Source organism: Canis lupus, chromosome 29 (assembly GCF_003254725.2).
Source record: "Canis lupus dingo isolate Sandy chromosome 29, ASM325472v2, whole genome shotgun sequence".
NCBI lineage: Eukaryota > Metazoa > Chordata > Mammalia > Carnivora > Canidae > Canis > Canis lupus.
This window is the reverse complement of record NC_064271.1, coordinates 11,051,281-11,063,271: the sequence shown is the minus strand read 5'-3', so window position 1 is coordinate 11,063,271 and position 11,991 is coordinate 11,051,281. Positions and strand designations below refer to the sequence as shown.

The following is an 11,991-nucleotide window of genomic DNA, read 5'->3' as shown; positions in this document are numbered from 1 at the left end:
TGAATTCACCTGCCTTGAATTCTACATGAGAGACCTGGAGTTGTTTGGTTTCATGACTGGTCCATGCTGCTGCAACATACTATAGTTAATCTTGACAGGGCTCCTGGGAGGGGGTAATATTACTATCTCCACCTTACAGATGGGGAGACTGAGGCTCAGAGGGCACTAATGATGTGCCAAAGCTCATAGAGTCTGTAAATGAGGCCCTGGGGCTCAATCCAGCAATGTCTAGGAGACGGGTGACACTGACTGAGTGCATCCTGGTGCCAGACCCTGGGGCCTGAGCGAGTCTCAAGAAGCCCCCACAGCAATCTCCCCAAGTACGGATGAGGAAACTCAAACCCAGATGTGTCTGCTCTAAGCCTGTTTTTTCTGCAACTGCTCCTGCTTCCCCAGAGTCAGTGTGCATGGCAACCACCGCGATAGGGCATTGGTAAGGTGTACATTCCCAGTACGCTCCGCCCGAGATTCTAGCTCAGTAGGTTTGGAAAGGGGTTCGGGATATGCATTTGTGCAACTGCCCTAAGTGACGCTGAAGCAGAAGGCATGAGAACCACATGGGGATCAACACTGCTTAGGCCCTTCTCTCCGCAACACCCTGGGTGGTCCTGCAGGCCTCCCCGCCAGCCTCGGTTTCCTCATCTGTCAAGGGGCAGGGGGACTAGCTAACCTGCAAGGTCATCCCGGGTCTGCCCAGCTGCGTGCTGTGCTGCAGGGGTGCAGAGCTGCTGGGGGGACTGCTGCCCAGCGCCGCCGCGCCCTCCCGGGGTCGGCCCGGGCCCAGAGTCTGGGGTTTCTCATGGACTGCCCGGGCTGGGAGACGCGACAGGAACTCTGCGGCCCGAGAGTAAAGAAAAGCCCTGTTTATTGGTTTGCAGTAAACTGGCCAACCGGTATTTTAAAAAGGAAGTGAATCGTGGGCTGGGGGTTTCAATTCAGGGAAATATTTGAAGAACTCAGTGTTTGCTCTGAGAGGTCATTAAATAGGTTTTGTTCCCACACCCTCTGGAAAAATGATGCTTCATTAAAATGGCAACACGAGGTGTCACGAACCGGTGAAATCGGGCACCCTGAAAAGACACATTCACTCGATGCCACTTAAAATGTAAAAGGAGTGGAAAGAAAACAAATGGACATTTTCTGGAGGCAGCTGAGCGACACAAAACACAGGCATCTTTGTCTCCTCCTTGAAAACTTCCACAATGCGTTCCCCTTTCTTCCTCCTGACTAATCTGGACTTCTGAGAGGTGTTGAGTTTCGGCCAAAGTCCGCGCTGCCTCCATCAAAGGCGGCCGAGGCCGGGTAGGCCGCTCGCACCTACCGAGCCGGCCCCGCCCCCGCCGCCCTGGCCCCGCCCCCCGCCGCCCCGGCCCCGCCCCGGCCCCGCCCCGGCCCCGCCCCTCGCCGCAGGTCATCCCCAGAACCAGCTCACAGACCGGATTTGCAGGAGCATCAATCGCGGGCGTGAAGGGCCGCGGGCGTGGGCGCCGCGGGGGAGCCTGCCGTGGCCGCTCCGACCGTCTCTGCGCGCTCCGCCCCGGGCTCCCCAGGCTCAGACCGAGCAGATCCACAGATTCACAGTCGCAGGCAGGCTAAGCCGCTGCCGCGGGTGTAGCGCGATCCTTCTCCTTTGGTTCCGGTCCGGGCCTGGCTCGGCTCGGGGTTTCCTTCTTCCCAGTGGGGGTTCCGCGCTGTCCGGAGGCTTGGTGTGTTCCACAAGTGGCGCGGGGGAGACTGGGGTTCTGCTTGCGTCCCTACTGCTATAAAGGGCCGACTTCCGGAGCATCCCTCTACCTGGAATTCCAGGGTGATGGTTCAGAATTGTGAGCTGATAATGAATGAGGATAAAAAAACACTTTGAAAATACAAAATAATACAAACACGAAATATTGTTTGCTCTTAACTAATAAGCTTTCCTATTAGTTAGGAAAGTTCCTATTAGGCCTGTCTGATCCCCTGTTCTCTCCTGTCCAGGTTTGGGAGCTTCATGGGTGTCCCTGCCCCACGAGGCCTCTTCGCCTGCCCCCCGCCCCCAAGCTGGTCCCTGCTCCCTGATGCTGTGGAAAGGGCCAGGGCCTGGGAAATGGTCGGTCCTGATGCCTGTGTGTTGCATGGTGATACTGGCGCGGGCCCTCACCCCTGCCTATTACCCGGGAGCAGCCTCGACAGCATCGCGGAGCCCCACACCCAGCAAGGCACAGGACAGAAGGCCGGGGTAGAACCTTCCTCAGGGCAAGGCCTGCTGCCAGGGGCTCTGGGCCGCTGCTCTGGGGGCACTTCCACATCCTGCAGCGCTGAGAGGTTTTCCTGGGGGGAAGGGCGGGGACTTTGGGACGGGAGAAAACCCACTGCGAAGCCTAGTGCAGTCTAAAGCAGAATCAGGTCTATGCTGTCCCCTGGTGGTCATGTGTTGTTGTACGACAGTCGGCTCCTGGAGTCCCTGTAAAATCACAATTAGAATATCGAACTCTTTTTTTCTGGACGACAGATTCTTTTTAAAATTTGTGAAAAAGTTCTGTGTACAGAACTACAGAAAATCTACCATTTTTTCTTTGAAGATCTACTATTTTAACCATCTTAAAATATGTAGTTCTGGGACAATAAACGCATCCACGTTGGCAATTTAATGTTAAATTGTTAAGACCAAGGTTATGTCATATCCTGTGGGTTTTTGTTTTTTAATTGAGGTATAATTGATATATAACATTCTATTAGTTTCAAGGGTATACAGTTACTCTTGTGTCTGGTATTATACAGTATGGAAGTCTAGAGCTGTGAAGAATCCATGAAGATACATCTAGAACAATGAAAGCATAGATCTCAATCTTCTTGTGGGAACGAAGGCAAAGTTCTCCTCCGGGAGCCATTCGGTCTTTATCTGGTAATGAGCATGAACTGGCGGACATTGTCAGAACAAAAACAAATCTGGTGGATTTAAATTGGCTCTCACAGGTAAGAATTGCAATTATATTATTTCATCGATTTTGACTTTTACCAAGTTTGTTTTAGAGTCCCATCTCATTTTGGGGGGAAGAGAACAATATGATTTTGACAGGGAAACAGAGACAGGAGCCTAAATCCTGAGCAGAGTCCTTAGCAGATTGAGGATTACAGGTTTCTGGGTCCTAAATCAGAAGTCGAGTGGGTCAGGGATTCGGGGGGTAGACCTGGAGAGCTTTAGTTTTGGATTAGCGGTTTCACACCCTCTTTTTCCTCATCCCTGTCACAGCACACTAGGAATGCTTCTAGTCAGCTGCGTATGCTACGTGAGGCATTTCAAATATGTTTCTGGGAGTTGTCAGTGCTGTTCTCTATGAGGCCTGAAGGCAAAATTCAATGTTTGTAGTAAATAAAGTACTAAAATTATATCAGCTATTAAGAGGATGGATTATTTCCAAGTTGCTTAGCCATATTGGCTGAATGTTGAGTTCAGCAATGGTGCCAACATATTATGCACAAGAGTTTTTATATTCCTGGGCACTGAGAACCACACTGAACATGGTGATACGGAATCTGCTGAGCAGGATGTCAAGGTATGGTCAGCAGGGTTCAAGAAGGAGTTTATGGATATGTAAGAGCAGGTTCTGGAAACTTTGCTAGGATGGAACCTTCACCTGACTCGTTCCCAAAAACTGATGCAGGTGAACAGGTACCATCAGAAGCCAGACTCATGTTTTACAAACAGTGGACTCCAAGGAATATTTGTTTCTAGAATTTAAGGCACCTCTCTATGGATTTTCTCTTCCTCTCCTTTTCAGTCTCTATCATGGACTGAGTTTTGTCCCTCCAAAAGTTAGATAGTGAAGTCCTAACCCCCAGGACCAGAAACTATGACTGTATTTGGAGATGAGGACTCAAGAGAGCTATTTAAGTTAAAATGAGGTCACTAGGATGGGCCCTATTCTGATATAACCGGTGTCCTTATAAGAGGAGGAAGTGAGGACACAGATATGCACAGAGGAAAGACCATGTGAGAACACAGGGAGAAGACAGCCATCGGCAAGGCAAGGCGAGAGACTTCAGAAGAAACTAAACTTACTAATTGACAACTTTAACTCAGACTTCTAACCTCCATCGCTGTGAGGAAACAGATTCCTATGTAAGCTTCCTGGTCTGTGGTACTTTGTTACAGCAATCCTAGTAGATGAATACCATCTCCTTTTGTATTTAAAGAACATGACTGGGTGGCCCATATGCGCTCAGTATCAACACCAACCAATGAAAGTCATCAAAGGCTATTCTGCAAGGAGCTAAAAAAACCCCATAAACCCAGGAAAGTGACTTGTGACATAACCTCTGCTTTGAATGTCTTTTACTAGACAAGATACATTAGCACACTTTCTGGAGAAAAGCCCAAATACATGCCCAAGATATGTACACCAGGGTAATGATTGAATATAAATCTTCCTCCCTCCCCTGGCTCTACGGTGTCCTATGGAAGGAATCCAAATAGTATGAAAAATGTCATCAAGTTTAGATGCATCATACCAGCCAAGCTTATGGAGCCAAGCTGCGAAGTTACGATTGTTATAAGAAAAATGTATTCACTTAATGATACCTCTACTTTTTCCTAAGCACTTCTGAAATATCTGGTGTTTAACTTATAGATTACATTATTTGATGAAACTACAAAAGATTTAGTAAGAAGAGGGACCCAAGCACTGAGGATTTAGGATCCAGCTAAGGCAGATACGGTGCAGGGCATCATTGGTGGTGGCGATGTGGGTGACACTGGCAACCAGCTAACCTTTACGGAGCATCTCCTGTGGCACAGGCACTAAATTAGTGCTTGGCAGCAGCCTCACAGGAGCACTGGCAGGTCAGACGTGGTGTAAGGTAACAGTTCAGTTTTGGTCAAGGCTGCTACTCAGTTGTGTGAAAGTGAGCAAATGACATGACACTCTGTGACTGTCTTCTCCTTTGTAAAAGGTTGTCGTTAATACACTTGAAGTGCTTGATATAGTGCCTGGCACATATAAAGGTTTCAGTACATGTATAGGCTGCTGGTATTTTTCTAAACATCCTAATAAGAGGAAATGAAGCAATTTGCTCAAGACCTTGGGGACCATTGCAAAGCAGGCATCCAGGTGGGCACGTCAGGTCCCTGCATCACTTGGGCTCTCCAGAAGGTCATACTGCCCTTTGCAGATTCTTGGGACCTTATTCCTGCTGAGACATGAGAGAATGATTTTAAGCTGGGTGACACATGCTCCCTTACCCCTAAAAACTTCATTATGTGTTACCTAAAAACAAGGGCGTTCTCTTTCAGAACCACAGTAAAATGATCAAAATCAGGAAATTAACATTGGGATGCTAATATCCAACCTCTGGGACTTATTCACACTTTGGCAATTGTTTCACTTACATACAGGAAAACAAAGATCAAAGAATTGTTTTCCGGGTTGGGATCCAATCTGGGGTTTCAGATGCCATTTAGTTGGATGCTTTTTTTTGTCTTTCTTCATCTGGAACAATTCCTCAGGCTTTTTTTTTTTTTTGGCTTTTCATGACCATGATGACTTTCATGCTTTTAAAGTACAGGTCTTCATTTTGTAGACTGCCTCTCAATTTGAAGACAGATTTATTTTTATTTTTTAACTTTTTAAAAGATTTTACCTGTTTATTTGAGAAAGAGAGCATGAAAGAGCACAAGTGGGAAAGAGGGACAAGCAGGCTCTTTGCCGAGCATAGAGCCCAATGTGGGGCTTGATCCCAGGACTCTGCGATCATGACCTGAGCTGGAGTAAGATGCTTCATGGATTGAACCATCCAGGGACCCCAGATTTTTTTTTTAATGTGCACTTTCTGGAAACACAGTAAATTTATCCAAAGGTATGAAAGAAAATGGCAGGAATACATGACTTATACTAATAGACACTGATGGTGCTATTTTGAGGTAAGATGGGTCTTCTGATAATACTTAAGTTGAGCTGTATTAGTGGATGTCATGGTTGACCCTGATATGAAAGTTGCTCACTGTTAGTCTGGTAAGCCAGTTGCTTCATATATATGATTATGTTTGATAACACGGTCTCTAATATTCCGTCCAGTTGTAGATTCTTCTAACATGATGGAATTCTGATATGTTATGATGCTCCCCACATGCTCAAGTGTTCCCACAGTGAGGAGCATCCTGGTTAGCATCACTTGTCTCCAACCGTTCAATTCTCTCCTCCCCCTAGCCTTTACAATATTTATTCCATATTTTTTCACATACTCAGGTGTCTTATTTTGACTGTGCATCTCCCATGAAACTCTTCTTTGGATGTAGGACATGCCTCGTGCTAAGATTGCATCCAACACGTTTTCTCCATTGAGGATACTACGAGCTCCTGGAGGGCTTGCTTGGCTCTCCCTGCGTACCATCACGCCCAGGTCGGTGGTTGTGTTTTCTTCTCAAGAAATAATTGCTGTGTACACATACCTGGTAGGAACTGAAGGCCTGCGGAATGGCAATGTTGACAAAAGGCTGGCCTCCATGCCATTATTCCCTGGGTAGCAGTTCTCAGGCACACATTCTTTTACCTTCTTCTTCTTCTTCTTTTTTTTTTTAAAGATTTATTTATTAATTTTGGTGGGGGTGGCAGAGGGAGACTCTCCAAACAGACTTTTTGCTGAGTATGGAGCCTACTGCAGAGCTCGATCCCACAACCCTGAGATCACGACCTGAGCTAAAACCAAGAGTTGGTTGCTTAATAGATTGCACCACCCAGGTGCCCCACTCAGGCACACTTTCTACACATTATTTCCAAGGGCTTCCTTTGCTCCATGTTTGTTTTGGGGGGTAGGAGAAAGGCGATGCACCAGGTCCACTGGGATGGTAGACTTTGGAGGTGTCTCTGAGAGAATAAGGATGCTTAAGAAATGAGAAATTTTGCTAACAATTACAGAGCAAAGGCGCAGAGTTTTTATTTGAAATGGCAGAGACCTGGCCGGTTACTAGGAAGGTGAGAAGGAATGGAGTCCAGATAAAACTCCAACACCAGAAATTGGAGTTCCACACAGCCCTCTGTGTGTGATAGTTATGGGATGGATGGAAATAGAACAGTTTGCACTTTACACGTAACTTTCAAATACCCACCCATCCAGGCATCTACCCATTAGTTGTCTATTCAGCATGTCCCGGCTCCCATTCTCGGCCCTTCGAATACCAAGGGAGAAGGAGGAAAGGCTCAGTCCGTTCAGCGGGCCAAGGTAATTACAATGTGGTGCGCTTGACTTCAAAATACATAAATAATTTCAGAGTCGAAACTGTAATGTAATGAATGCAGGGACCATTTTCCCCTTTCAGGCTGGCGACCTCCCGGGATGGCTTCCATCCCCTGGCAAGGATGCCGTTGAGGGCCTCGGCGGGCACACAGAGTCACCTGTGTGTTGGAAGGCCTCCGTGGGCTGTGGGAATGGCACTCTTGGATTTCCTGACTTTTGTGCATTGATGGTTTCACTCACAGAGTCGCATTAACCCAGTTTCCCAGACTGAATGAAACCATTGGCAACTTTCTGATTTGTTTTTCAGCCGGAGTCGGAGCTGGTAAAGCAGCCAGGAATTCCCAAGCTTTCCCAGGCGAGGGTGGAGAAACACCAGGACGCCTTTTTCTTCTTCCCCGGTCATCTGCAGCCAAGTGTGCATCGGTCAAAGGCAAACTCTGAATCGGGCTTTGTGCAAGTCTCTGGAAAGATACCCAAGATCGTGTGACAGGGAAAAAGTGACAGTGGTGGTGGTGGCAGTGACATCTGCGGAGCCAGCCCCATCCCTATCTGCCGCAGGATGCGTGTGGGCATGCTTTGTGGGAACAATCCAGCCCGGGTAGAATGGCGCTTTTGACATCAGCTGGGGCCTGGGCTGCCTTACAATGAGGCCTGTTGGTCAAAGGGAGACTGTTTAATGAACTGCGCACCAGAGGCCAGCTCTGGCCATCTGTACCGAGGCTCTTTGGAGCGAGTCTTTACTGTAACTGGCTACATGTGTGAAAGCACATTGCCTTTCACAGAAAAGCGACTGCAACAACAAATTCATATTTCAGGACCGTGAACTTTTGAATGCTCTTTGTGGCGTGTGATGAAAAGCTCGATACAAGCTTGATACTCAGACTTTGTTAAAGCGGGGAAGCCTGAGAAAGTATCTTTCTTTTGGCTCTGGGGTCAACGATGATAATGGCTTTTTCCTTACCCTGGGCAGCGACGACCTGTCGAGGCTAGGAAAACACTTTATGAAAATGGAATTCATTAAAGCCAGTCATAATCAGGGGGGGAAGGCAGGCGATCACGACTGTCACCACTTCGTAGGCGAAGCGTTGATGCTCAGGGGGAACAGTGACTCCTGACCAAGGTCGAAGAGCAGGTGGGAGGTGGCACTGACATGTCACTGTGTCCTCCAGCCTCTGGCAGCGAGGAAGGACACGCAAGGTTTGCACCGACTTTTCCTGGCAGGCTTGTTCTTCCCAGCCGGAATGCAGGTGGCAATGTTGTGATTCCTGGCGTAACCTTCAATGCTTCAATGATAATCTCTGTCGGCGCCAGGCACCTGCGGAGTGTCACCGCGTAACTCCCGGGCTTAAGTGATGCATGCCGAGGTTTTCGTAGCAGCCTCTCATTTATTGGTTGTGTTGGAAAGAAATCTCTAATACCTAACTGGGTACCTCTGGATTTTAACAGCTGTGCTTTATAAGAGATTTGGGAGGGGGATTGTTTTCAAAGTGCCTTTCACAAAGTATCACCTTCGATGGGAGTTTCCATTCTGTTCCAGTAGAATGACTCACAGTGCCCCTATGCTCAGAAAACCAAGCCTGCAGGAACAATCAGACAGCTTCTTACTACTCATTTTAGCAAGTATGCCCCTAAGCCACTTTCTCTTCACCTCCCCTTTACTGGCAATAGCCTTAGCGGAAGGCTTTGATGTCAAATGCTGAGTATCTCGGAAGACGTCTCATGCAGACGAGACCGCATGGCCAGGTGCTGGAGAGTCACAGTTGGATTGGACTCGAAGGTCCCTTCTAGTCTGAGATGGTGTGACTCCGGAGCTAATTGGTCTCAACTCCTCAAATGAAATGATAGTGACTACCGTTTATCGAGCACTTTCTGTGTTGGCTCTATGCTGATGAGACCTTAATATCATTCATTGGATTCCAACAAAACCCTTGTCAATATCATCCACGTGTTATGAACGAAGAATAGGGGTTTAGAGAAGTTAAAAACATGTCTCATGGCACAGATTTAAGAGTTAGCAAGTGACCATCCCCTGAAAATTGATTCCAGATGAGTCTAAATCCATACTCGAAACCCACAACTCAACCAGCATGAAATGTAGACACTTGTGGTTGTCTTCCTCTCAGATCACGTCATGACCTCCAGCTCTCTGGGTGGCTAGTACTGATTCTTTAGTCAGATTCAGTATTGGAGTTTGCCAGGAAGACTTCACACAGGGGCTGACAATGTCCCAGCCCATGAAGCCTCTTCTGGGATTTCCAGACAGCTGGGGGATTCCAGTCCTCTTGCCAATTAGAGATCAACTAATTGTTGAAAGTACAAATGCCCTTGAGAGAAAACACATTAACTCTCACCCATTAGCACTACTGTGTGAATTAGTGTAGTCTAGTAAATGCCCAGAAGGAAGAAACTCAAGGTCCATAGGTCCAGATTAATGACCATGTGAGCACCCCAATGAGGACACTAGATTGGGGAGGAGGCTCTGAGGAAGCATTTCTCAATACCTTGCATGCAACTCCTGTTCAAAGAAGATTCGCTGATATCAATTCATAGTCCTCTTTTCTCCTGGGCTGAAAGCATAACACTTAACTAGATAGAACATTCCAAATTCTGACTGTGTAGGGAGAACATATATCATAATAAACTACAATTTATTCTTAAAATATGTTCTGGGAAGTCAGGTTTAATATGTATACATTTTTTTTTCTCAGAAAAAAGGAAATATCTATATTATACACAGATATCTGTATCCATTTCCTTTCCCTCTCTATCTCCTTATTGTGGAAAACTGTCCCTACAATTCTATCCCAAGAACATCTTATTTCTCATCCAGTCTGTGGCTCATTGTGTTACAAAGTAATGCTTCCTGTCTTTCCAGTGGGGTATAGGTATAACAGCAGTTTCCACTGACTACTTTTAGCTACAAACAGTCTGACGTCAAAAGTCACTTTTCTTCCACAAATGGGTCACCCTCAGACGCTTTATTTAAACAATCTAAACATTCATGCCATAAAGGAGATGTTAGCAATGGCAAACCAGCCTAAAGCCATATGAAGTATGCACATGCCATCTAGCACTCATAGTGAAAAATACAACATTTTAGAATAATTCAGGTTTTCAGTTTGTTTTACCTTTGGAATTAAAATGAACTCAAAAGTAAAACAAAAAAAAAGAAAAAGAAAAAGCCTTCTTAATATGTCAAGGTATTGGGATATAAAGTATATACTAAATATTGCAAGAAAATATACTTTATCTCACTTTTTTTTTTTTTTTTTGGAGAGCTTCTATGCTTGAGGAACCAGACCTCTTCTGTGTGCCACTGATCGAGGCCCCAATTTCCATGAGGACTGAAGCGCCTTTGTTCAGAGCCTCACCTGATGTATCTTTCATCTGGCTGCTGATTCAGATCCTTTAATAAACTGGTAAACATAAATATATATATATGTTTCTATATATGCTTCATCTCCCCACTCAGGGTCCATTAAATGCAGATTTCATCCATGAAGCTAATATTTTCTCAGATTTTATGTGCACTTTTTCAACTTTGATGTTTTCAGAAGCACATTGGGGCTCAGCTGGAAGCTGCCTAATGACACCGTGTGAGGTGGGCGCTTGGCCTGCCTCCTGCTGGCGGTAAGACGGGCGGGGTTCGTGTGGGGTGGCCAAGGTCTGCTGGCAGTGCCTCCTATGTGGCCACAAGACACACCTCTGTAAAAGGATAAGGATGAAATACTTAAAAACTTGAGCCTTTGGCCTCTGCAAATCTTGCAAAATAACAAAGAAATCTGACTCCGATACGTATCTTTCTGACATTTTGTCATTTGAAAGATGTCCTAAAATTTTTAAAGGGAAGTGCAGAGAGGAGACATCTATTCCACTTTTAATATCTGTGAACTATCATGAGGGACCTTTTCTTTCTTTCTTTCTTTCTTTCTTTCTTTCTTTCTTTCTTTCTTTCTTTCTTTCCTTTCTTTCTTTCTTTCTTTCTTTCTTTCTTTCTTTCTTTCTTTCTTTCTTTCTTTCTTTCTTTCTTTCTTTCTTTCTTTCTTTCTTTCTTTCTTTCTTTTCTTTCTTCTTTCTTCTTTTCTTTCTTCTGTCTTCCTGTCTTTCTGTCATTCTTGTTTTCCAACAAACAAGGAGAGTAGGGTAGAAAATTATTTGGAAAATATCTTCACCAGTGGAAGTGCCTCATTAAATGGGAGAGCAGGAAAGACTGAGGAAGTAAAGCTGGCTGGGGTTGGAACAGTATACGTTCCCCACACAGGGTCTGGTGTGTTCCAAAATGCACACTGGCTCCTTCAGGGGGGCTCGGGTGGTGGTCAGCTCTTTAGGGAGTACATGAGCTCCGAGGCTAGTACTTAGGGAAGCTCAGCAATTTCAGCTTCTGCTCTGAATCTCTGAAATTTTCAGGAGCTATTGCTCTCCTTATCCTTTATATAATTTGAATCTTGGCTGCTTTCCGGACCACTAATATTGCCTCAACATATAGAAAGGGGAAACTATTAGAGGTGAAATCAATCCATCAATCAAAAATCAAGTTTGAATTTGTATAATAAAACATCTGGTGCAAGAGAGGCTAGCTAAAATAGGATTTGAAGTGCTCATATGTGACATTTAATCACTAGTCTATGTATCTTCAATGCTGATGTTTCAACCAAACATCAGTTCTACATCCTCCAATGCCTGTCAGTTTTCTCATGTTTTTGTCTTATTATCTTATTAAACAGAGTAAGTCTTCCAAAATTCTTTTGGAATTGGCTGGATAAGTAAATCCTAAATTAGTGA

General features: G+C 45.6%; 1 long non-coding RNA gene across 1 annotated transcript; it reads left to right on the top strand.

The window, feature by feature from the left end:
* The first annotated feature begins 2,763 nt into the window (after window positions 1-2,763).
* LOC112678496 (uncharacterized) lies at window positions 2,764-10,313 on the top strand. The gene is made up of 3 exons (XR_003147616.3): window positions 2,764-2,952; window positions 6,222-6,375; window positions 7,517-10,313. It is a non-coding gene; the product is annotated as an uncharacterized LOC112678496 (long non-coding RNA).
* Window positions 10,314-11,991: the final 1,678 nt, after the last annotated feature.